The sequence below is a fragment of the Tursiops truncatus genome, chromosome 8 (genome assembly GCF_011762595.2).
Source record: "Tursiops truncatus isolate mTurTru1 chromosome 8, mTurTru1.mat.Y, whole genome shotgun sequence".
NCBI lineage: Eukaryota > Metazoa > Chordata > Mammalia > Artiodactyla > Delphinidae > Tursiops > Tursiops truncatus.
The window spans coordinates 4,135,285-4,162,584 of NC_047041.1; the positions used below are offsets into that span (position 1 = coordinate 4,135,285).

At 50.7% G+C, this 27,300-nt stretch overlaps 1 long non-coding RNA gene across 1 annotated transcript in view; it reads right to left on the bottom strand.

Moving 5' to 3' along the window:
• LOC109550990 (uncharacterized) overlaps positions 1 to 27,300 on the bottom strand; it is a 155,344-nt gene that overhangs the window by 42,645 nt on the left and 85,399 nt on the right. The window contains exon 2 of the long non-coding RNA XR_002177695.3: positions 14,358 to 14,592. This is a non-coding gene — a long non-coding RNA (uncharacterized lncRNA). The remainder of the gene's footprint in view (positions 1 to 14,357; positions 14,593 to 27,300) is intronic.

Below are 27,300 nucleotides of genomic sequence, written 5' to 3' on the forward strand. Positions count from 1 at the left end.
AAGTGGAGGAAAAAGTGTCCTCAGAGAGGCTTCACCTAAACGAAGACAACTCAGGAGCTCGGTTAAGACTGAAAATGTTTGTTAGGCTGCAAGGAAAAGCATGGAAGAAAAACACCGAGAGGAAGGAGAGCAAATGGACAAGGGACGTTGGGGGAGGATAAATAATCATTTCAAAGAAACGCGGGGGTCTAGTTAAAAATGGACACATTTAGCGTGGACGGTGGCAGGTCACACAGCGCTGGACACATTATGCATTTCATTTCAGACAGAGTCACTTTCCTGTGGGGAAGACTGACGGGTACCAAAGCAGGTTCTGTCAGAAAGTATTCGCTGGTCACTAGAAGAGGGAGAAGGTTCTGGAGAAACAAACCTAATCATTTCCTTCTTTGAATGATGGAAGAGCTGGGCTTTACACACACGGATACAGAAGCCCAGAGATGCTTGAGAATGAACAGGAGACTCGCTGATATAAGTAATTTCATTCCTATGGCTCGGCTCAGGAATGCTGTAAAGGAGGGAAGGAAGGAATGAGGGGAAGAGGGACGAGAGGAAGCAGGAGGGCAGGGAGGAGGGAAGGTCCACCGCCCAGTCTGGCTGCACCGTCCATGTCTCTCCTGTTTCCCCTCATGTCCTTTCCAAAGCTCTGCAGAGATACTGCCCAACCTACCACAGTGAAATTTAAGAAAAACAGAAGTACGTGGGGTGTAAAACCTAAAGGAAGAACCTCAGAATCCTAAGAACCACTGAGTTAATGGCCTCCCTTTAATTTTCTTCACACTGTGGAAAACAATACGCCTTGTTTTAATAAGATTACTGTGTCATATTTCTTGGCAGGCCTGGCATCGGGGAAAGGGCCATATCACCAGCACGGATTAACGTTCTCTTCCTGTGAAACGCAGGAGCTGTTTTTTTAAGGTGGAAACAATACTATTCTATCTTCACTACTTGTCTGGAACATGAGAAGAAGTGTCCTTATAAGGACGAGGAGGGAGGCAAATAAGATGCGCCAAGGTTTTCTTTCTGCCAAAACTTTTAAACCCAAAAAGATTGATTAAGTGAACATCAAAGGCAAACCAGAGAAGGGGAAGGAAGTCAGAAAAACTTCAGACAGAGTTATGTACGGAAGACAGGCGTAACCCTAATCACTTTCCCTTAATCACAGCGGGAGTGCTGTGCCTGGCTAAGAGGGGATGCTTACTGGGGATGGAGGGATGGAAGGATGGAGGGATGGATAGGTAGGCGGATAAGTGGGTGGGTAGATGGGTGGATACAGGGGAGGGATAGGTTGATGGATGGGCGATCTGCGGGAATTAGACCCCTAGGCCCTAAGAGGGTCACCTTCCTAAATCACTACCCAGTCATAGGGCCAAGTCCTAAGGGAATTATCTCAGATAACTGCTTACGCTGTGATACAAGGAAGAGCAGTACTTCAATTACCTTTAGATGTGTTTTTTTAATGGGTATATATACACCTAGTGCCATAAAAAGGTTTATTACCTTTGACTCAGTAACTTCACTTATGAGAGTTTATCCTAAATTTTTTTCTCAAAAGAAGAAAAAGTTATTTGCATAAAGGTGGTTTTAAAGCATAATCTATAAAATTTAACAACCATAGCAACCTACAAATATTAAAGTAAATTATTTCAATTCTATAGACTATTAGCCATAAAATAACGAGAAAAATTATGAAAAAACATGGAAGAACGCCTATGGTAAGGGAAAATTCAACACTATATGTACATGTTTAAGGAGCATGTGTAAGTCTTGCAATCACAAAATATAAATAATAATTTCAGCTTTATATGTAACCGTGATAACAACTATGCAGAGGTATACCTGCATGTCAAGAGGCTGGAAAGAACTACCCAAAAAATAACATCAGTAAATAGGTTAAAATGGTAGAATTCTGGTGAATTATATTTTTTAACTTAAAATTTATTAAAATAGACTTGAGATATTTAATTCACTTTCACGTAAATAATATTTTCAGAGGAAAGAAAAGTAAGAAAAACATATTTTAAATGATTACCAGAGTTGCCCCAACCAGGCCCTAGTTAGCTCAGCATCTTACATTAAGTCACTGGGGAAGAGCCTAACAGTGAGGAGGGAGGAGGGGACATCTCTGAGCAGAGGACACTCTCAATGGAAGGGAAACGGGGAAAAGATAATATAAGTCTATGCAGGAATGTCTCTGAGAATCAGAGACTCCTGTCTTCCTCCTTGCCTAGTTCTCTCCCTCCATCCTCTCTTTACCTGCCCTCCTTCATGACATTTCTACCCAGACACAGAGCTGGCAGCCCTTCCCAATGCTCTCAACATTTTATTCTCACGTCCTCTACGACTCCATGCCCACAGCCTCCAATATCTCAGCCTTAAAATACCGAGCATCTTAGTGTTCTATTGCTGGGTAGCAAATTACTACACACCTGGCCATACAAGACCACACCCTTTTATTACCCCACAGCCTTCGGGCATCAGGGCTCCGGGCTCAGCTCAGGGTCTCAGGAGGCGGTGATGGAGGCTACAGCCGGGCTGCATTCTCATCAGGAGGCTCAACTTGGGAAGAATCTAATGCCACTCATTTAGGTTGTGGGCAGAGGTGGCTTCCTTGCAGACGCATGACAGGGCCCCCGCTTCTCACTGGCTGTCATCCTGAGGCTGCCTTCAGGTCCTGGGGGCCCCAGGAAGTCCCCGCCACGTGGCACCCTGGAGACCAGCAGCAGGTTCCGTGTTTGCTCCTTGGAGACCAGCAGCAGTCTCCCATTCTGGTCCACCTCCCACCCTGACTCTCCCTCATCACCACCGCAGCTTCACGTAGACCTCTGCCCCTCAAGACGCTCACATCTATCTTGGCTCCACTGACAGACTTCCAAAGGAAGCCACACCCTCCTGTTCAGGGAGCCCCAGGGATCTCCCCTTCGTCCCTCCCTCTCGTCAAGCTCCTTTCTTCCCTGGGCCTTCTGCTCTGCCCCTCCCCCTCTTCCCTCCGCTCCCCCCCCCCCCTTTGCCGACTAGCTCCGCCTCGGTCTCAGTTTCCAGGGCACTTCCTCAGAGAAGCCTTTCCTGACCCTCAGACTAAGATGTCATAAAACGATTAAATAACCTTTTAGTAATTCCGGGTTTAATGCTTACTTGCTCTACAGTAAGTCCCCTACATACAAACGACCTCCGTTCTGAGAGCGTGCTTGCAAGTCCAGTTTGTTTGTAAGTCCAACAAAGTTAGCCTAGGTACCCAACTAACACAATCGGCTGTAGAGTACTGTACTGTAAAAGGTTTATAATGCTTTTCACACCAATAATACATAAACAAACAAACAAACACGAAAAATAAAGAAAACAGTTTTAATCTTACAGGACAGTACCTTGAAAAGTACAGGAGCACCAGCTACATCACCGCTGCTTTTACGCTTGCTTCCAGACATCCTGGGCTTGAAATAAAGATACTGTACTACTGTACTCCATACAGTACCGTAACGTACACAAAAGCACAACCACTTGTAGAGGATGCACGCACGTGACAATGTACACCAGACACGTGAACTAACTTATCTAATCGGACATGCGAACGCACGTTCGCATCTTTGAAAGTTCGCAACTTGAAGGTTCGTATGCAAGGGGCTTACTCTATTGAGTTGTAAGCTCTATGGAAGAAAGAAAATGTCTCCACCTTGCTTGTTCCCTGCTGTAGCCCTGGTGCTTACTTCCTTCAGTGCCTGGAGCACACCAAGCACTCAGTGGATTTATGATGAATGCATTAATTAATACTGTGTAGGCAACATCTCTGAACCTTCCACCCAAGCCTCCATGCTGTGACTTCTGAGGCTGCCACCCTCCTGAATCTTCTCTCCCCAGGTTGTCAGCAGTGTCTTCCTAATGGTAAAGTCTTCCCACCTCTCACCGCTACCTGTCTGTAGCCCCTAGCACACGGACTCCTCCCTTTCTCAAAGGCTCTCCTAGCCTTGGCTTCGGAGCCCTAAACTCTCCTGATTCCCTTCCTCGCCCTCTCATCACCCCACCTGTGTTGCCTTCGAAGATCATCTTCCTCTTTTAGAATTTCTGCTTCACCTCCATGTGGAGAAAACCCAAAGCCAGTACCCTGACCGCATCTGAAGCTGGCAGCTGGATCTGCAGCCTCTGTAGCTTCAGTGATTTACCAACTGAACTTGAACTCAACCTCAGAAAGCCCCCTCCCCTTCCTTCCTTGGTTCCTCATCTCTGTTGTCTGTTAACGTCAACATCACCTGAGTTCAAAGCCTCAGAGTGACCGTCAGCAGCTCCCGGCCTCCCCCCAAGTCGTCTCCTGCGCCCAATCCTTCCTCTCCGCCCGCTTGGCACTCATTCCTCCTCGTGTGCATCCCAACAGCCTCCTAAGTGATGACCCCCACCTCCAGACCCAGAGGACCGCTTACCAGGTGTCTTTCTAGAGTACAGTTCTGGTCATGTCCCTCCAACACATGATAGTCCACAGTGACCATCATTTGCCTAAAAAAAAATCCAGACTCCTTATATGACCTTATGTGGTCCCCACGACCTTGCTCCCAGGGCTCTTCCTCACCTTGCCTCCACCCTCACCTGCACTCTCATCTCATCTCCCCAAGGGAGTCACTGCTTCCACAACTGCTCACCTCTGGGCCTTCACTCAATGGGCTGTTCCCTGCTCGTAAAAGGCAAAACTAAAACAACAAATAAAAGCACCTGCCTACCCCTCCAGGGCCAATTCAAATCTGACTTCCTCCAAGAAGACTGCAGGTCCAGAATCTGCTCTTTCCTTTGCATTCCAGCCTCAGCCTGTGCCACTGCTGGAGCACCGTGCGTGGTTTTGTAATAACCCTTCGGGCATGGCTAACCCCTGCCACTAGACTGTGCTTCTCGGAGACCTGATCGTCTCCATCTGTGCCGTGTCTCCCGTGCTGAGCCAAGCCCCGGCCCAGAACCGGTGTGCGATAAAAGGTTCTTACGTTGAAAGACCAAGGTTGGCCCAGCGTGAGGCTCCCTTTGCCCAGGTCCCGAGAGCTGCTCCCGTTAGTTTGGAGCGATTCAGGCTCGCCTCTACCACAACTCTTTACCTCGGCAACTACAAACAGGAAATCCAGGGGGAGGAAAAGCTGTGGCTGATAGAAAAGCAAGCTCTCAGCCCAAACCTCCAGCTGCCTTGTTAAAATGAACAAGCAGCAGAGAGAAACCTGTGGCTTAGGAGTTGGGTTTCTTATTGTTATTACACACACACACACACACACACACACACACACACACACACACACACACACACACACACACACACACACACACACACACACACACACACACACACACACACACACACACACACACACACACACACACACACGGTATACCTTTCCCAGGAATAAGCTGGCTTTAACAAGCAGCTGAATGAACAAATGGAAGATGAGAGGCAGAAAGAGATCTGGGGGCTAGAGCACAGAACCAGTGGACCTTTTTTAAAACCCCCATGAGGAGAGTGGGGTGTTACAGTGGGCCTGACTGTGCCAGGGGGTGTCAGAGCCCCCCAGATAAAACGAAGCCTCAGAGCCAGGACCAATCAGAGACAGCACAGCTTATACAGGTCACACTGTAACTGCCTCTCTCTCCTCTACATGTGTTCAAATCCCAACCGAGCGTCCAGCACAGCAGGTAAAAACGGGGGCTGTGCTGGCGTCGTGGGTCTGTCCCTTCCTAGGGAGGGGGGTTCCCTGTGTCTCAGGGCCTCTCTGCTATGATGGGAATAGAATCACAGTGCTCGATTCTCAGGGCTCTTAGGCTTACAATTTGGGTTGGCCAAAAGGTTCGTTCCCGTTTTTCCATAACATAACATCTTATGGCCTTTTGGCCAACCCAATAAGTGAGATAATATACGTAAGCAAACAGTTCAGGGCATACTCAAACCCTCCATCCACCCATATTAGAGTTTTTTCTTTCTTTTTGGCATGTCCACTGCACGTCAAACACTGCTGAGTGAAACTGAAATTTAGATTCTTATGTGGGTGTGACCTGTCAGGGAGAGCTCCCAGCACTTAGACGGGGAGGTGACGGCACCAAGCAGGACCGACACGGAGGCCAGGGGCAGTCGTGTGGACCCGGGGGCTGGGCTGCTGCAGTACTGGGTGCTCCCACCTTTTTCTCCACCACCTTCGTTTCCTGGGAAAGTCCAGTTGCCCCGGGCCCAAGGCATCCCCCATCTGTCAAGGCAGGGTCGGCCCCAGAAAGAGTTATTGCCAAACTGCCGTGCTATCCCAGTGCTCAAACTGAAAAGAGAACTGTTCTCAGCAGGTTGGGCCTGTGAACTCTTTTCAAACTGCGTCCAGCTAGGGAAACTCCGTTTTCCCACTGGTGTTTGCCCAGGAGGCTGACACACACCCCGGATCCCCTTCTACCCTCCTCACCATCCTCTCCTGCTTCTGTGGACGTCCTTGGCCTTCAGCCGAAATCAGGGGTGCGCTGTGCACATGTAACAACCAGCTGTCGTGTGCCGCTTTCCGTGGTGTAAGTGCTCTCACCACGGAGTTGGGAAGAGATGCCCTCCGTCAGGTCTTGTGACCCCACGAGCCGGCTCCAGGACACGGAGCCCTCGCCGTGCCCTCCCCTCCTCCCCCATGGCCCTGCAGTCCTATCTCCAGAGGAGCTACTGCAACTGCCTTTATTCTTTCTACCTCCCTCATTTCTTTCAGGTCACTGAAAGCAAATCATCCTTTGGAAGGCAAGTCCTAGTGTCAAGGAATCTAGGTTGTTCGCAATGCTAGGAGCGTCCAGGACGGCCACGTACAGCCACTCGGCCACGCAGGGCACAGCTCCACCGGCACCATCCACGGGGACTTTAATGTGAATGGTAACCCCAAGATTGGTGCGGAATGAGGGGCCTGGGAGTGTCTGCACTGCAGTGAAAGGGTGTTCCTGAGTTAGGGGCAGAACAGAAACCACAAGGCTCCCCAAGACCCCCATTCCTGGGCGAATTCTTGGTCTCAGCATTATCTCCAGCTGCCGGAGACTCTAAGCAAATTGGTGCTGGGGGGTCTCGGCAGGTCACATTATCCTGTCCTCTCCAAAGAAGCACTTAGACATTCACCCTAGGAGTTGCCTCTCTGCCAACCTACTGAATCAGTTCATTTTTTAATTGATTCAACAAACAGAGAGCATCTCCTAGGTTCCAAGGAAATGCATTGAACAGAATAAGAAGTTCACAGCCTAGTGGGTGACCCAGACAAGCAAGCCAGCTCTTTCTCATCACATTGAGAGATATGTACACACCAGGAAAGGAGCATCACCACAGGTAAATTTACATCTGCTAATAGCGACCGTGTATTGAAGGCTTACTCTCAGCCAGGACTCTGCTAAGCATCTCCTCGATGTTATTTAATCGCTACAGCGATCTTATCAGGCAGATATTATTATCCCCACTCATGCATGAGGCTTTAGAGGCCTGGAGACATCATGACTTGCCCGAGGGCACACAGCGACGAAGTGCACAGGTGGGTCTGGCTACACAGCACTTGCTCTTGAACTCTGGGCTACACCAGACCCCAAACTGTCTTGCAGTTAATGGTGGCTAATCTCTGGTCAGTTAAGGGCCAAATCTTTCTCTGTATCCTCTGGGGGCTGCTGAGCTGCAGACTAGCCAGAGGGACCCAGAGAAAGAGACCCTCCAACTACCCAAGGAACATGCGGTCCAAGTGTGGAGTCGAACAGCCACCAGGCCACTGCAAGTCACCCCACTCCTCGAGCCCACTTCAGATGCTTCCTTGGAAATTCTGACTCTGAGATCTTAAATGGCAGCTCAGCGCTATTTCTGAAAGCACACATGACAGCCAGCAGACATTTGGTTTTCTTCTTCTTAACAGGCCCTTGTTTCTAAAATGGAAAACCTGGAGAAACCAGTGGAGTAGAGACAAGGTTTTAAGTTGAAGGGAGAAGGGTAAAAAGGAAGAGGGAATTTCACTCCTGGAGAATCATTCTGCCAAGCCAGACCCCCTCAGATGAGGCAGAAGATGGAATTTGGGGACACGATGACCTCAGGAAAATCTCCAGGGACTCCAACTAGCCTGGTTCCAATGACACTTAACAGCTCATCACCCTTGCCAGCTCTGGACCCAGCTGAGTTTGGCCTTTTGAAGCCCTGCAGAATCTAGCCCACTTGCTTCTCTTCCTGATATGCAGAGATCTTAGAAAAAGTAGCCAATCCGATTCCCCTCGGGTAACAAAGCAGGATTCAAGATGTAGGGAGAGAGGCTCTCTCAGCTGTCTAAGATCAGAAAACAAGTCCATGGCAGGCTTTGGAAATAATAGGACTAATTTCCCCGGGCTTTGGTTTCCACAGCCAATCTAAAGAAATCCAGGCAAAGGATCCAGGGCCTGAAGCAAACACACAGTCCAAAAAAAAAAAAAAATGATTAAGAAGAGAGTTTGTGCGTCACAGCAATTGGAAAAATCAGGACATGACACTTTCTTCAACGTCTGTCTGACTGTACAAAGTAACACAAGTCTTAAGACTTCCTTCTCCATTCCTTCTCCTGACCTCTGAGCCTCAGGTATCCCGGAAATCCTGTCCCACTTCAAGTAGCTAATAGACCTAAGAGTTTTCTTTTCTGAGCACAGAGAGAGTGGGAATAAACACTAGTGACTGAGAAACCGTGGGCAGGACAAGGCAAAATTCCAGGTGGACTTGTGCAACGGAGAAATGTTCCAAACTCTTCTCACCGGTGATGCTTCTGATTGAACAGGGCCCACACCACAGCATCCAACCATTCCTGTGGTCCGCAGGCCGCGGTTGCTTGGACGGGGCCATCAGGCCCTGAGCCAGCCAGATTGTGGAAGTGAGTTCCTCCTGGCAGTAGGATTCCCTGAGCTCTGCAGCCAAAAGCCACGTGGGGACAAGGCAAATCCAAATCTTGGCCCCTACCTGGAAGCCACAGCTCACATCGGAGACTCAAGGAAGATTGCCCTTGGGCCTCTGGCCAGCTCTGACCCCTGTGGCTGGAGCCCTCAAAGAAGGTCCCTGGATGGCAAATAAAAGACTTTCTTTGGGATTCACAGTCTCTTCAAAGGATGTTCTCTCTGGTCAAATAATACAACACACATTTTTCAGGGAAACGGAGAAAGCAGAGGCTGGGGGCAGCACCCATGAACGCCCCCAGGCCTCCTCTTTCCCCCATCACCTTACGGCAGAGGAGAGAAAACCTGGGCTGGCCCAGGCCCACTGGGACGAGGGTGCCCAACAGACGGTGCCCAGGCTCATCCTGGACACATCCCCAGCTGGGACACCCGCCTGGCTGGGCTGCCCTCCTTCTAACCCTGTTTGTCTTATTTTCTCCAAAGAGCCCCCTGGACAAGGAAGAGACAGTTAGAAATCACTTCTTTTCAGATCTTGAAAATGAGGCTCCTAAGGGTTGCTGAGTTAGGGAGGAAGGGGAACATTTGCGTCTCTCCCCTTTACCCCAGTGGGTTCCTAAATCTAGTTGCCAAAGAGGTTCTGAGGACTTGCCGGTTGTTCTCAGATGCCTCGTTCACCAGCCCTGAGCCTGAGCCCAACTCGATCAGCCCAACATCTGGAGAAAGCTCCTGTCCAGAACCTTCTCCTCTTCTTAGTGGAGGGAGTCTGGGGACATAGGAGTCCCTGTCCCTACAAGAGACTCATTGGAAGCCTGCAGATGACTCGCTCACAGGAAGAACATCTTTCTCCTTTTAGAACCCAGGGTCCCAGCTCCCAGATCTGCGCTCCCCATGTTTCTATATGCTATTCTCATTTAGTTTTAACTTCAATTTTCTTTTTTCTCCCCATCAACTACAGTCTAAAATCCACTGCAAGGTCACGCCCCAGGAGACAGAGCTAGGAATCCAGCAGTGCTATGGAAGGGCCTAAGGACCTGGGGTTCCAGTGCAAGTGGTGTTTTGAATTTAAGTTGGTTCCCCTCCAGGATTTGGCACAGAGTGGTCTAGAGCAGGCTTCTCAGGATTTTCAAACTAGAATGCGGCAGGTGAGACTGACAAGCCAAGGTGGGGGAATCCAGAGCTATCCCTGGAAACCCCAGGAGCGCTGATAGAAAGCCTTCTCCAAAAACCACAAGAAAAGGTGACCAGAGTGAGCAGATCACACTGTGCCATTAACTGCTTATATGACTATCAGCAAGTCACCTGTTGGAACCTTAGTCTCTTCATCTAGAAAATAAGAAAGAGATCGGGGAATCTGGGGTTAGCAGATGCAAACCAGCATATATAGGATGGATAAACAACAAGGTCCTACTGTATAGCATAGGGAAATATATTCAATATTCTATGATAAAACATAATGGAAAAGAATATAAAAAAGAATTATACATATGTATAACTGAATCACTTTGCTATACAGCAGAAATTAACAAAACACTGTAAATCAACTATCCTTCAATAAGGCTAAGAGCTACCGAGAGCAGGAACTCCATCTTTGCGGCGTGCTGTGTTAATGTGCTGTGTGCTATATGCAAATGTATGGTGACGCACGCTTCAGAATGGCTCATCCCTCCCGGCAATTATCTCACACCTACTCACAGGGCCCTGTGCCAGCCCAGCTGGGGACACAGCCATGAGGAAACAGGAAATCTCTCTCTCAGGGAGCTCAACCCAGCTAGAGAGAGACAGGGCCCTTCATGAGCAACAGACACAACTGTTCTCGGCGCTCTAACGGCGGGATAAAGAAGGTCCAGAGGAATCGCTCAGAGGGACATACCAGGAGTCGGGGAAGAAACGGAGTATAACCAAGGTCTCAATTTACAGTTGTGGTTTGGACATGAGGGAAGGACAGTGGAAGCAGAAGGCACAGTGACGGCAAAGGCGTCCTGGAGTCCCGGGAATGTTCGTGGAATGATGAACGTGGGTGAGGGCCAGGGGCAGGACAAGGAGAGGGACACCAGGTTGGCAGGACAAGCAAGGAGAGAGCTGAGGGCCTTGAACACCAAGCTGGGGAGAAGAAAGTGTTCTCAAAAGACAGCGAGGTTGGCTTTCGTGCTGCCTCCACGTTTGCCCTCCCTTCAGCCTCCCAAACCTGATCAGATCCCAGACCATCACGTCCCGGGATGAAACGAGCCCAGCCTGCCAGCCCTGTGCTCACGTGACCTCAACACCAAAGAGTGGCCAGGTCCAATCAGAGCATCGCCCACCGCACACTTGTCTTTTCACATGAAACTCTAGACCATGGAAGGCCAAAGGCAGCGACACTCCAGACCTCTCCTCCATGGGGAGGGGCTCTGAGCCAATCGCCCCTGTCCAGGGCAGTCACTGGCTGGGAGGGTAGAGGTCCAGGCTGTGCCAGGACACTGCCTCTCGACTTGTTCGTTTTGGTACATCACACATCACAGACACAGCACTGAGGCCATCAGGATGCTCCCCAACCCCGCCGGGTCTCCTGCTGAGCCAGCTCCAGCCCAGCCCCAGGGGAAGGATGGCGACGGGGCTGCCAGTCAGCTTCTCCTGCGGAGGCGTCTCCCCCATGCACTGAGCAGTTATCTCTAAGGGTGATTAGGAAATAAAACAGCTCCTTTCCCATTAGCCGCAAACTGGCCCATTTGGGCCCTGAGACAGCCCAGCTCCAGGAAACCCGGGCTCAGCAGACGGCTCAATTAGAGCAGGTGGTCTCCCCACCCCGTACGTTCTCCTTCTGCCTTTTCTTGTTTGGGGCAGCAGAGCGGGGCGGGGTTGGGGCGGGGGGGCGCCTTGAGGTTGAACTTGTTGAAAGTGCAAGGGGAAGAGAATTGTTCTCATCTGAATACACAGAGTCAGCTGTTGCCAGAGGGTGAAATCTACCCAGGGTGAGCTCCCCTTACAAGCCAACGCGGTATTGGGCCACAAGGGGCTCTTGAACTTGGGCCGGCGCTATCTGGGTGACCCTGGAGACGGCTGCCAAGTAGACGGGATGCCCCGAAGGGAGGCGAGACAGCAGGGCTGGGTAAGGGTGCGGGCGGCGGGGAGATCTTGGCCCACACTTGTGTTGCAGGCATTCAACACGCACCAGCCCTCCGTCCATGTCAGTGAGGGAGGGGGCAGCGGACGGGGGCACCTGCACCACAGATCCCAGTTCCCAGGGCCTGTCTCTGACCCCTCAGCCGCGGGGCTTGCGGGTGGGATCTCTGGCTGCTGCATCTCCAGGATTTCTGGGAAGAAGCTGATGTAGTGAACGGGTGCCCTGGATACTCCCGGTGATGTGACATCCTGAGAACATGCCCCAGCTGCTTTGGGGTCACCCAACCCTACCAAGCAGCCTGGCTGCCCCAGAAACTCAGAAAACTTTTCCATTCTGAGAGTTACAGCAAATGGGCTCTGGAAAAAGAGAGCAAAAGGACAAATGTGAAGGGAGGAATGGGGAGGGATGGGGAGTGAGTGAAAGCAGAGAAAGGAATCTACGTGGTACCCTAGAAAGAGCACTAGAATGGTCCAGAGACTGAGTCCTGGTCCCTGCGCCTTTTAAACTAGCCCGATTGATAACTTCAGGCCAGACCCTCACTCTCCGGTCCAAGAGGGGAGCTGGGCTATGTTACCTGAGGTTCCGTCCAACTCTCAACTAACACGTGGTGAAACCAAAACACAGGAGCAGCACCTCCAACTCTGCCCAGGTCATGGAGAACGTCATCCTGACCCCAGATGTCCCTGGCGTCTGCTCCAGGGATTGAGAGAAAAGTGCTCTTCTTCTAAGACCTGGAGATGCTGTTGCACACGTTAAGCCAGGTAAGCCAAATTACACGGAAAATGCATTTTCTGCACTGGTGGGAAAGTGTGCAGAGAAATAAAGACTCAGACAGCAGCGTTTCTGCTTCAAAGGGGCAGGGAAAACCGAACACGGCAGGCCATTGACCGACAGCAGTAGAAGCATCCCTTGCACTGAGGCATCTTCGAGGAAGAAAGGGGCAACCTGCAGAGGGACATTCGCACTGTTTTTCCCACTGGGGCCAGCTCTACACCACAACCACCACTCCTCCCGTTTACGTGGTGCTTGACACGTTCCAAGGCTCAGCATGCGTTCGACTTTGCTCCAACCTCAAAGCCCCCAAGTAAAGGAGGTGGCAGCAGTGTCTCCACACGGATGAGAAAACCAAGGCTCGCAGGTTAAGGGACGTCCAGCGCTTCCTCCACACCTGCAGCATCTCCCATGAGGCTCATCTTTGGGGGCCAGTAGAGGACAGGCAAGAGCAGAGGGGAAAGCGGTTACAGTGCCAAGGACTGGGGAAAGGAGCCTTGGGTTCCATTTCAGGGTGTGTTTTATATCTCCATTTCTTAGTATCCCCTCCCAATTCCCCCAACTCTTCAACATACATCAGAAATGTCAGTGCTTTCTGGTCAGGAGGTAACAAACTGCAGACTAACAAAAAATGCATAGAACAATGAGAAGGGATCATCTAATCTACCCTGTCATTTTACAGATGGGGAAACTGAAGCCCAGAGAGGTAAAGTGACTGGCCTAAGGTCACACAGCTAGCTAGCAACAGAGCCCAGGTTAGAACCTGCTATTCCTGACCCCTGACCATGCCGGGCAAGTCAGAACTCCCGGCCGATGGGAATGACCGGGGAAGGACCTGGGAAGTTCCAAACGCAAGCGGTCCCTCTGTGCCCTTCCCCCCTCCTGTCTTGAGGTCGCACCCCCAGGCCCATATGCTCCACACCAAAGTTGGAGGCTGAGCCAACAAGCCTTCCTCTCATATGGAATGACTCTGATATTCATGTCCGAGGCTCTCATTCCAACTGAAAACCTGATGCCAATCCAAATACAGCAGGCTAATCAGAAAGCTCTTGGTTCTTTCCCCTTGTTTACAGAGCCACACTGGAGGCCTGAGCCCCTCTGACATAACTACACAGCTGGTGCTGGGTAAGAGCTTCCCCCAGAGTGGCGAGGGAGGCCTCTCTGAACTGTAAGGGGTCTCCCTGCCTCTCTAGATCATCGTGCGCTCCTTCCTTCACTCCACAATCACGTACTGGGGTCCACTGTTTGTCAGGCTTTGGGCTAGGAGCAAGATCCACAACTGCGGGTGAGACAGAAAACCACCTTCGAGGAGCCTTCCTTCTAGCTGGGAAGCAAGTGACATCTACATTTTCTGGGCAAATTCTGAGTCGAAGGGAATCAGTCGAAGGGAACTTTTTGGATTACAAAACCCAAAGCAGTGGCATTCCAGCCCAGCAGGTCAAAGTGACCTGGCATCTCCAACTCAGTGACGTGAGGCTGTAAATGTATTACGGACAGGGGATTTGGCCAGTTATCTGGGGGAGAATTTATGGAGCAGGCAGGTCTCAAACAAATCTTGAGAGAGAAAGAGGATTTAGAAAGATGGAGCCTAGAACCTATGGAGCAAGGGAGGGGAAAAAGAAACTAGTAGGTGGGCACTCACCATGCTCTGCTGTGGTCAGCGGGATGTACGAGTCATCTCGACCCCTCTGCCCACACTTGTGTGAAGTTGCCATCACTGCTCCCATTTCATAGATGAGGAAACTGAGGCTCAGAGGGACTACTACCCATGATCACAGTTCTGTTCCAGGCCCGTGTGAGTCCAAAGCTCACGCTCTTTTCACTGCGCTGTGCCCAGAGAGGAGCTGAGAGGAGACTCCGGTGCTGATTATCAAAAACTACAAAAAAGCAAAAGACAGCTTAGTTACAGAACCTGCAAAAAGGTTTGCAGTTTAAAACAGTCATTTGTTCACAGTATTTTTCAGTGACTGTAAAGCCATGCTTGTCTTATCATCACCATCTCCATCACCAATCATTCTGATGAGACTGTGTAATGAACGAAAACCACCTGCTAGATACTGAGCCAAGTTATGGTTCAATTTCATTCTCCCAATAATGGGTTTACTTGCACGATTACTGTCCACATATTACAGATGAGAGAACTGAGGCATGGGGAAAACTCACCCAAATTACACATCTAGGGTTTCCCCGGTGGCGCAGTGGTTGAAAGTCCGCCTGCCGATGCAGGGGACACGGGTTCGTGCCCCGGTCTGGGGAGATCCCACATGCCGCGGAGCGGCTGGGCCCGTGAGCCATGGCCGCTGAGCCTGCGCGTCCGGAGCCTGTGCTCCGCAACGGGAGAGGCCACAGCGGTGAGAGGCCCGCGTACCGCCAAAAAAAAAAATTACACATCTATTAAGTAGCACAGCTGAGATGCCAGCCCAGGTAGCCTGACCCCAGATCCCACAGTGTCAAGCACACTGCTTATTCTTTGAGATTCTACCTGCACGAAGTTGGGGGTCACCTCACAGATGTCACAGAGACAGAACACATGGCAAAATGTACAAGGAGGAAAACCACTGATCTGACTGGGCCACGTGAAGTCATGGAGTGGTCCTTGTGGAGGCACAGGACACTCCATAGAGACATCAGTCTGAGATGATTTATGGAGAGAATGGAGTTTCAGGAGCTGCAGGAGGAGGAGGACAAGGAAACCCAGGTGCAGCGGGTCCCACAGGGACAGGACGCACAACCTCAAGGCCACAGCTCTCGCAGACCCAGCCCTGGGCCCAATTCGGGCTCATGCCACACCTCCCAAGCACCCCAAAGGCAGCTGCGTCCCTACGGAGTTCCTCTGTCCCTACCACGTGACGGGTGCCAGACACCGTATCCTTCACGGGAGGAAATATATCTCGGAACCCGATCTCTCGTTACAGGACACGCCGCTGCTTCTATAGGCTGTGAGTGGAGCCCCACGGACCTTGTCTCCCCCAGCCCCCCATCACCTCCTCCACTCCCAGCTCTCCGCTTCTCCATAAATCATCAGCCCAACGGAGCCAAGTTCAGCTTCCCACTTTTCAAGTCTGAGGGCATTTATTCCTGCTGATAAACTGGATTTAGACAGCTTCGCAAACCCCCGACTGTGGCCAACATTATGAAGGTGAAATATTCCTGGAGCCCCGTCCTGTCAAGGAGAAGAATGTACAGCACAGGCGCAAACTGGCACTTTTCCCACCCGTTTCTGTTCAAGGGAGAATTACTTCTGTCAGGGACTGGAGCTGTGCTTGAGGGTTGGCTAGAGATATAAATCAGGATTATTACATTGGTGCTTCCCACCAAACTCCCAGAGAAGGAAGGCAGCCCTGCAGGCCTCCATCACAGCCTGCGGCTCCACCAAAACAAATAAGGCCCTGGGACCAAACCTGACCGCCACCCCGGCCAGCGCACGGCCGAATCCAGACTGTGAAGACGGCCGCGCTCCTCACCAGTTCTGCAGACTTGGGAGGACGGCTGGCATCCCTCGTGTCCTTGTACAAATCCAGGGGTCACGGTCCAGAACCCAGGCCACCCTGCAGCATCTACTGTTTCTCTTTTTTTCCTTCTTTCTTTCCGTCCTTCCTTCCCTTTCTCTCTCTTTTTCTTTCTTTCTTTTCTCTTTCTTTTTCTTTCTTTCTCTCTCTCTCTCCCTCTCTCCTTCTTTCTCCCTTCCTCTTTTTCTCTTTCTTTCTTTCCTCCTTTCTTTCTTTTTTTTTTTTTAGGATTCTAGCCAAATCTTGCTGTGGAGCCTGTGTCAGACATCAGGAAATGGCGCTCATCAGTAGGATGTGCTAGACTGAAAAATAAAACTGGTGTGATGCATGGAGGCAGGAGGGGAGCGCCGCCATCAGCGCCTCCCGTTCCTGGAAGCCGCGTGCAGACACCCAGCGAAGCTGGGGCACGCGCAACGCCACTCTGAGGCCCACGAGGTTAGAGAGTAGCACAGGGAGGCCCAGGGCTCTGACTCCCAAGCCCACACGCCCCACAGGCCGTGCTCCGGGAAGCTTCCACTCACTCTCAGACGCTGCCCCCCTGCCCTGCAGTTTCGTCACGCACGGGGAGGCCCCATGACTGACGGAGGCCAGGTGAAGGGACCAGAGGGCCCGGGGGCCTCCAGAGTCACGTGTATCCACCTTGGCCTCCCCTCCCTCCACACCCGTCTCGGAGGCGGGGCCAGCGTCACCAGCTCCCAGAGTGGGAGGCAGGCAAGTCCACCAGACCACTAGCGGGCGTCAGACAAAGGGACAGTAAAACGGGACGCAGAGAGGGCTGCACGGGCTTCATAACCAGGCAACGTGGAGTCCGATCCCCGCACCCCGCCAAGTACCAGCCGTGTGGCCCCGAGCAAGGTACCTGCTCTCCGTGGGACTCAGTCTCCTCGGCTGTAAAATGGGGACAGGACGCCCCCGCGCAGGGTCAGCAGGTGCCGCCCTCGCTGCTCTTGGAGTCCAGCCGGGAAAACCAGCCCCTCCCCCCGACCTCAACTGGGCTACTCTGCTTGGCCGATGGACCTGCTGAGTAGAGTTGGAGTAGAGTTGATGAACAATGTTGTGTTAGTTTCAGGAGTACAGCGAAGTGATTCAGTTGGTACACATACATGTATCTATTCTTTTTCAAGTTCTCTTCCCATATAGGTCAGTACAGAGTAGAGTTCCCTGTGCTCCACAGTAGGTCCTTGTTGATTACCTATTTCATATACAGCAGCGTGTACATGTCAACTTGATTTTAGTTCCTCCTTGTAAGTCTTGCATGGTGTCACTCCCCAAAACCCTGGATCAGTCCTCGGAAGCTAGCAAACTCCAGACCTGGCCTGGCAACCCCAGCTCAGCACCTGGCTCGGGGCTCCTGCCCCACCTCCTCCAGCCTCCACCCCGCCATCAGCATTGCCTCTCTCCTGGCCGCCCCCCGCAGACTGCCAGGCCTTCCCGCCAAGCACCCAGCCCCTGCCAGTCCTGAGAAGCTGGAATGGGAAAAGATACTTCTGTCTGCCTCACAGAGGTTGTTTTAAACAGGAAAAGTGACATATTACTATATGCAAATGCTATTAAATTCTGAGTACAAGAATTTATTACACAAAATGCGTTCAGTCTGCTCTGTTTTGTAATGACTTTTCAGATAGCGCATACGTTCAGTGTACCCTTCAAACTATACGATCCATTTCACAATCACCGAAAATGTTTTCACAGTTCATCTCCCACTCCAGACCCTCACCCTACTTCCCCAGAAATAACCACTGTTAACAGTTTTTTGTGTGTCCTTCTGGAAATTTCCTGTTCCTCCATAAACACGTGCCCAATTGTTACACAAATAAGAATATATTGTACATTCCACTCTTTGCCGTGCTTTATGTCTTACTTAAAGTTACACTTTAGAGATTGTTTTCATGACAACACACACGGAGCTGCCTTATTCTTTTTGATGGCGGCACGGGGTTCCATGACTTGGATGTCCTGTAATTCACAATCTGATCTCTAGGGATGAACACTTGTGTTGTTTTCAGTCTCTGGCTACTAGGAACATTGTGAGAGTGGGTCTCTAGTTCACGCCCGTCTGCCCATATGTGTCAGTGTGTCTGCAGCATAAATTCCTAGAATTTTGAAATCTGATGGTGTCGGGTTGCTTCCCAGTGCATTACACACGTTTATGCTCCATTTATGCTCTCAGCAGCGGGCTATTGCTTGTTTCTCCACTTCACCAACATTTGTTACCCTAACATTGTATATCAAAGTAATGCATGCAGAAGTCTTACAAACTGTGAAGCTCCATGTAGATCTGAAAAGGCACCCTGCTTGCCACCTCTCCCGAGAAGCTTTCCCTGATTTCTCACTCTCCAGAGGGACCGCCTCCCTCCTCTGATCTCACACAGCACCGTGTCTGCTCCTTCCTCTCTGTGCACGTGCGCTCCTGTTACTGCGGGTCCACAAGTGCTGGTCTTGGCCCATCGACTCGACTGTGAAACAGAACTAGTTGGCTCAGTTTCAACCTCCTGCAGCAAACTTTACACGCTTGCACAAAATAAAAACTTGCAGGGTTAAATTTGGATCCTACCAACCCAAGTTCCTTGGGTTCTGACTGAGGCTGGCCGTGTTGGGCAGGGGAGGGTCTGGGATTACTGGAAGACGTCAGGGTTCCCTCCACTGCACCCTGCAACGTGCTGTTGGTATCCAGTTGTTTCTCCCCTAGCCCGGGGTTTCTTGTGAGAGTCAGACCGTCTCTGATTTTTTACTGGGTCCAGAGTGTACCTTCCTAGGTATGTGAGCCCTGGCAAGAGTCCCATGCTAGACGTATGCTTAGCAGCTGGTGGCTTTACCCTGGGGGTGGGAAACAAAGAGAGTGAATGGTTTTTTCCCTTTACTCCATGCAGCTCCACAGGTAATGCAGGCAGACCTCTGTGAACTAAAATACTGCTGCCATATCAGTAAACAAAGGATGTTGCAGCCGTCAAGCCATCACATTACAGCCTCCCCAGGTGAGCCCTGAGGAAACTCAGTATGGGACAGGATGCCCACCATCTAGAGGTCAACTGCTGCAGCCACCCCTGACGACAGTGCACCTGAAGTGACACAGGATGTGAAAACGCAGGATACTGGCCCCAGACAGCTGAGGTGCACATCAAAGGAATGATGCCAGTGAGCCCAGACTTTGCATCGTCCCATCCATAGAAAAGTGCGAATTTCATTAACTTGAGATGTCTGGTTTTCTTTGATTAACAGTAATCGTTTGATGTTCCCACTACCTGGTCTTTTGTTGCAAAAACTCCTAATATACATCCTGACACCCCCTCGCCTGTTCAGAACAGTATCTCAGCATTGTCTGAGATGCTGCCTCTCGGGCTTGAGGTCCTCAGACTGTCCGCTGAACGAAACATAACTCTCAACTTTTAGACTGTGCACCTAAGGAGAGTGAAAGCCACGTCCTGCCCAGTCCCCCAGCTAGCAAAGTCCAGAACTAACACCACCTCAGGCCTTCAGGAGAGCCACTGCTAATACACCAAGATGGACAGAGCCCTGGATGTGGAGTCTTCCTGCATGACCCTGTGACCCACCCCTGCCCTTGTCTCCTCTTCTTTAAAGTGGGGACCACGTTCCCCAGGGCTTGTGGTGAGGACGGGGTAATAACAAATAGCTCTTCAGAGTTTAGAAAAGTTTTTTTGCAAACACGTTTCACTGATAAAAATGAAAACACAAAGCCCACATCAGGCCCAATTCCCAGCCACCCTGGTCTGTAACCCCTCGCCCGCCCCAGTCTATTTTCCCAATCCCTAAGAAGGGGGGTGGCGAGCCTGGAATGTCTCTCCCCTCATCTCATAAGTGGATCCAGATGTGGCAAGCACTGGAGCCACCTGCACGTGTGCACCTGTGCCCCTCCCCTCCCCTCCCAGGTCCCTGGTGGGACCACCCGCTGCCTGGCTTCAGGGCTGTCTGGATGGCCGCTGAGGGGCTCCAGCTGGGGGGGCGAGGGCCCACCTTTTTACTCCCATCAGCCTCTCTGACAGCAGCAGGAGGTCAGGTGGTGACAGTGCTCAGCAGTTCTGCCCAGATCCCCCTTCCCCAGCCAGCGCCCATTTTCCTGGGGTGCTCAGGGACCACGTCAGACAGATCAGAAGCGTCCACAGCCCTCCAAACACAGCCCCCGCCTCCCTCTGCCCTGCCCGCTGAGTTCCCCAGCCTGGAGATCTGGTCCTGGAGGAGTCAGGCCGACCAGAAGAAGCCACGAGGGTGCATCACAGATGCTGCTGCCCTGGGCAGCCTTGCAGTCACTCTGTTTCTCTTTCCTCTGTCCTCTACCCTCTAACGCTTCACGCTTTTCTTCCTGTCTGTCCACACTCACTGCCCCTCCCTTTGTTATGCTCCGTGTCTCAGTGTCACTTCCTGTCTTTGTGGATTTCTCCCTTCCCCTTTCTCTTTCTCCCACTGCCCCACTCTTTGTCTCCCAGCTACTCCATCATTTTCTGACTTTCTGAGCTTTGGGAATAACTGTGTTCCAGGGCCAAAGCAAGACCTGGTAAACCCTCATGTGGGGAAATTCAGCCTCTTGCTGGGGGGTTGCCATTTACTAAGAGGGCGGTTGGGATGCCTGGGTCTCGTGCATCAGTCCAGGACTCAGAGCACATCCAGCTGACTGCAGCCTGTGAGCACCTCCTCCCAGCACCTCTCCAGCCTCGTCTGCCTCTTACTCTCTCCACACAGGGAAATGCTGTAAATCCTCTCTTCCTTATTTCCCAGACCCTCAACACATCCTTTACCTCCAAACCCTGCTCACAATGCTTCAACTCCAGTTCCAGAGCACAGTGAATCAGGAAGGGTGGTGATGGTAAAACACCATCACCTGCCCAGGGAGAGAAAACAGACCTGCCCAGGGAGAGAAAACAGACCTGCCCAAAGAGAGAAAACACACCTGCCCAAAGAGAGAAAACACACCTGCCCAAGGAGAGAAAGCTCTGTCTCAGAAGAGAGGGAGTTTAGCATGATTGGATGTTTCCAACCAGAGGGCAGAAGACAAGCTGAGCTGTCAGAGAGAACCAAGCATGAGCTGGAGAGAGACGTGGGGAGCAGGACAGGGTTGGTCTAGGTAAACTTCTAAATCTTTGAGATGTTTCTGTACCTGAGTTTCCATATCAGGAAGTTGTGAGGCCCTGGGCTTGCTATCATAAGCTGCTGTCAACTCTCAGGGATTTTAAGCCTAGATTCCCATGGTCCCCAGTTAATCTGTCCCTACAAGAAGGGCCACTTCTAAGCTAGAAATTTCCCTCCCTGCCCCCTGCCCCCCAAACACCTGTACTTTTTCTGGCCAAGCCAGCTCTCTCTCTCTATTAAATGCACACTGGACATGGGGCTTGAGGGGGGCGACGCTTTGGGTTTTTCTTCATTCTTCTCCTTTTCCCTGTTACAGCACTTTCAGGTCCATTATCTCATTCTTCTTGAGAAACTCACCATGTAATCTGAAAGTGAGGAGCTGCTAACCCTGAAATGAAGACAACTCTCTTGGAGATGGAGCTAGAAGGTTTACTCCCGAGACAAAAGCCAGCCAGAGATGCGGAGCTGGGCGGTGCGCAGCCGAGTGGGGCGGGGCTTACGGAGGAAAGAGGAAGACAGCTTAGAGCAAACAGCCAGGACAGGGTGGTCGTGGGGTTTCTGCTTGAGTTGCTCTGTATCGATGGACCGAGACCCCAAAGGAAACTTCCAAGAGGGAGTCCCTTGGCCTTTTGTTCACTGGACAATAAATCCTTCACCACCCCTCCTCCCTTGACCCCCTGCCCCCGCCCTACAATGCAGAGCCTCCTGAAGCAGCATTTACTGTTAGGAAGAGAGGAAAAGGAGCATGTGGCAGGGAGGGGCTGACTTCCTCTGCACAGCCACTGCTGCTTCCTCAACGCAGACCGGGGCACAGAGTGGTACTTGGCAACCAGCCTTCAGCAAGCTGTACTTTCTCATGGCGACACTCAACGCGAGGCTCCCCTCCCAACACCATGTACCCCTCTGACAGGGGTCTACAGTTAAAGTCTTCTGAGTCAGCAGTTTCTGTTGGTTTCATTGGGATCTTAAGAGCCTCTCGGGCAGTAGAGATGTCTCTTTTTGTTTTTCTTGCGGTACACGGGCCTCTCACTGTTGTGGCCTCTCCCGTTGCGGAGCACAGGCTCCGGACGCGCAGGCTCAGCGGCCATGGCTCACGGGCCCAGCCGCTCCGCGGCATGTGGGATCTTCCCGGACCGGGGCACGAACCCACGTCCCCTGCATCGGCAGGCGGACTCTCAACCCCTGCGCCACCAGGGAAGCCCTGAGATGTCTTTGTTTTGATGGAAGATGAGACAGGAGCAGGATTCAAATAAAAAGGTTAGTGTTGATTGAAAAGTTTAGAAGCACTGACTTTGGAGTCAGAGCAGAAACTTTCAAGTTCAAATCCCTTTTACTTTGCTGTGAGATTTAAAGCATATCACTTACACATCCGGAAGAGATTATAATAAGGGTAATAAGAATGCCAGCCTCATAGCACTATGATGATCCTGTGAGATACCACATTTGAAGCATTTAACACAGCATTTGACACAGTCACTGGTCAATAAATGATAACTGGAAAAAAAAAAAAGAAAGTCATCGTGTACCAGAAGAAAAGCTCTTGTCTATCTGTTCCTGGGGTCAGTGGCTGGGGAGAGTTCTAGAGTTTTTGAGGGCTTCCCCTGGAGTCCTAAGATACAAACGGAACATGGGTGGAATTCCAACAAGGAACCCATTCTTCTCAGACCACCTCTTTATCTTCAATCTTAGACTATTCATAGAGACTTGAAAGTAGCCCCACCAGTGTTTACAAAAATTAGCCTCTGGTTCCAGGAAAACTTTAATTTCTTTGACTTCAAAGATCTTTGAAAGCAAAATTGACCTCCAAACAATAAAATGGAAACATGGTTTGCAACAAAGATAGAGTAAATACCTGTGGTCAAAGTGATCATTGTTCAGAAACATTCTCTCCTCTCTTCGTCTCCAGGAACAGAGGATGCATCCTTGGCCCTGGGCTTTTGACCAATGGGAGGTTTGCAAGTGCAAAGTAACCAAGGACGAAAGAAGCACTTATACAATTGAACTTGTTCTCCTGTGCTTCTGCCATCACCTTGGAAAGAACCTTCCAAGCTGGCCTGCTGGTCCCACAGGGATGAGAGACCCATGGAGTAGAGCTGCTCCAATAGGGTCCAGCCTGTGTCCGCTAACTCAGAGAGGCACAAGCTCAATCAAGCCTCATTGTTGTACACGATGTTGTTGATTGCTATGGACTATTACTGAAACAACAATTTAATGACATAGAAATTGATATTTACTGGCATAGAAATGGGATTCTGCTACGACGAAAAGCTAAAATATATGGCATTGGGCTTTGAAACTGGACAGCAGGTGGAGGCTAAGAAAATGGCAACTTGTGTTGTACGGCGGTGAAATATTTGGTAAAATTACATCCAGCAGTAACTTGGAGATTGAAAAAATATATAATGAACGTGTGAACTTGGGCAGCATGTTGAAAACACGCGTTGACTTCTTTAGCGCTACATGATATTATAAAAAGAGAAAAACTTTGAAATAACTGATCAATTTGCACTCAGATTTTAGAAAGAATATAAATAAAACAACTTATCTCCAGTCTCTCTACCCAGTAAAATTTCTCAAATTAAAATACAGCCTATAACAGATTAAATCGCAGCACAGACCAAATATACAAAGCAGCCAATATAGCATGGGGAGCTCAGGATAAAGACCAAGGCAAGGGTATGACAGCCTCTGTTAGAACCTCTACAATAATGAAGGTGGTGCCAATTCAGCCTCTGACCTGGAGTCTAGAGATCATAGGACACGGTCCCTGTGGGAACCATGGAAATGCCCCTCTCATGTCCCCAGTGGTAGGAGACTAAGTGGCTGACAGCACCAGCTACCAGCCTCTGAACTCCACCCCTACTGTCACTCTGAGGCTACACGTCCCACCGGCTGTTCCCAGCAAACAGCAGGGATTCTCAGCAGGCCAGCAACTAGAAGACACGGGGCACCTCTGACAAGCCACCTTGGCTTGAACGCTCCCCTGGTGTCTCTCTTAGAATTTTACCGCAGACTGAGATGCTTCCACCAACCTTCCCCTCTTTCCTCCACCTTCACCCAGGGACAGACCGATACTACAGGCTGACTGCTCCCCCAGCCCCCTCCCCATTTTTTCTCATCCTTACTGACATCTGCTTCTCTGAAGACACTGCTCGCACAAGTAGCCCCAGGAGTGGTCCAAGAAGAAAAAGATAGGGATTGGGTACCGGATCCCACCACCACCATCCTTTTTGGTAGAGGAGGCACAGATGGTGTCTAGCACAAGATGATGGCTCAAGTCACTAAAGATTTCACCAGTGGTGCCCTAGGGAGCATCCCAGTAGGAGGAATGCTGTGGCATTTTTAAAATATGGACGGGATAATGCCTACAAAGACAGCAGAGTTAGCTAATTACTGCTACGTTACAATGTTGCCCTGCAAAGCGATGGACACCAGGGCCACTACCATTTAATGGCTATGTGTGTGAGCTAGGGGGCCACCGAGGGAGCCCCCAGTGAGGACCTTGTCCCCTACAGTGGACAAACAGACACAGCTAAGTGACAGGCTCAGTGTCCGTTAGAGTTACAGAGCTCCGGAAACGGAGCTCCAGAAGCATTTCAATACTCAGCCAGTGGGTCTCTTCTGCAAAAGGGAGATCCCTGGTGGGCAAAACGTGGGACCCTGCAAAAACGGGGATGTCCTGATGGACAATGTTGGCCCTGCAGACTTCCTGTCCTTCCAGAGCCTCAGGCCTTGCAGCGATGGCCCAGCCTTCCCTACAGACAGCTAGCACTTCAGCAATGGACGGTGCTCCAGGGCCCTCTTCCCCACAACGAGGCGATAGGTGCCCCCTTAGAAGCTGACCCCATCCTCTCTACTGGGTGCTGGGACAATAACTAGAGTGAAGTTCAGCTCTGTGACTCTAACAGACATGTTACATACGCTGTGTCCAAGAGGGAAGGAAAGAAACCATCCACTGGAGGAACTGGAAGAATCAGCTGCCTGTGCAGCAGGCCCCATGGGATCACTCCCGGGCTTGAGCTTGAAGGCACTACATCAAAGCGGCCAGGACGCAGCTACAAAAATTGTAATCGCTATGTTGTGCACCTGAAACTAATACTATAGAATATTGTAAATCAACTATACCCCAATTTTTTTTAGGAAAAAAGGAAGAATATTGGATTATTGGTATGTTCATATCAGTACATTGGGACAGACCAAAACATAAACGAAGTGGCCAGGATGTAAGACCAGGTAAGCAAACACTGACTGACTTCGGGGCACTCTCTCTGATTAATGGATTTTACACCCCAGAAAGGACCACAGGGAATGGGGCAAACAGCTGCTGGCATGGCTCCTAAGACCAGGGAAAAGCAATGGCCACTCAGCAAACGGAAATGCTCCAGCTGCTCTGGCAGACACAACAGAAAGGCAAGAAGAGGCTGGGGGAGTGGGCGTGCTGGGGTAGACAGTACAGACTATGAGGCAGAAGCCCTGCTAAGGCATTATGTCCGTTCCTATAGAACCCAAAGACCATTCTTCCCCAGGCCACTGATCACTGAGAAGATTAGAGGGGCCGGGATTGCTGGATTTAGCAAATATAGGATTTCCAGTTAAATTTGATGTTGGGAAAGGCAGTCACAAAGCTGGACTTCTTAATATCCACAGGAAGGACAAAGCTCCCAAGAAATAGAGGCAACAAGGGTGCTGCTGAATATCTATAATCCCAAAAAGTCACCACTGGAGGAGCAAGAGGTTGAAGGCAGACAGTCACCTCAAATAAGAAACACAACCCTTTGCAGGATCACTCGCTCCACAGGTGCCTGGAACCACTGACCGGAGAGATGACTAGATTCCCAAGAGGAAGGACCCTGCAACTCCATGGCAAATACATACCCTGTGGTTCCCCAAAGGGTCTTACTGCCATTTGCTCAGGTGATTGTATGTAAGGGAAAGGAAAGAACCAGAATTCTCCAGGACTGGTGAACAGAGGGCCCTAGCTGACATCAATAGCCACAGACCCAAAGCACCATAATGGCTCCCCTGTTAGAATGAGGCCTCTGGAGCCAGGTCACAAACGCAGGCCTGGCTGAGGTACAGCTCACAGAGGCCCTGCGTCCACAGACTTGCTACACACAGTCCCCAGGGATATCGCTGGAGCTGGGATACTTGGCCGATGGAGAAACCCTCACACTCGATCCCTGGCTCACGGGAGAGGAGCTATCAGAGTTGGAAAAGCTCACTGGGAACCTCTGAATTGCAGCCGAAGTATCATGTCCCTGGGGGGACAGCAGGATGAGTGTCAGCATTAATGACCTACAAGATGCTGCGTCTTTGATCCTTATAATATTTCATTTAATTCATTAGTCGGGTCCCTGCAGAAACCAACAAGCTACGGAGAGTGTCTATAAACCACCACCGGCCTAAATGTGTAGGAACTGCCATTGCAGCTGCTGTGTCCAAAGTGACGTTACTGCTGGAGCAGATTAACAAGACCACAGGGTATGTGACTACTGCCTTTGCAAATGCATTCTTTTCCACTCCAATTTAAAAAAGAGGATCAGGGACTTCCCTGGTGGTGCAGTGGTTAAGAATCCGCCTGCCAATGCAGGGGACATGGGTTTGAGCCCTGGTCTGGGAAGATCCCACATGCCGTGGAACAACTAAGCCCATGTGCCACAGCTACTGAAGCCTGCGCTCTAGAGCCCGCGAGCCACAACTGCTGAGCCCGTGTGCCACAACAACTGAAGCCCATGCACCTAGAGCCCGTGCTCTGCAACAAGAAGTCACCGCAATGAGAAGCCCGTGCACCAAAACGAAGAGTAGCCCCCGCTTGCCGCAACTAGAGAAAACCCACGCGCAGCAACAAAGACCCAATGCAGCCAAAAAATAGATAAATAAATTTATAAATAAATAAATAATAAAAAAGAGAATCAGAAACAGTTTGCACTTGTGTGCGGCAGAAAACAATATTCCTTTACAGATTCTCTACAGGGCTGTGTGAACTCACCCACC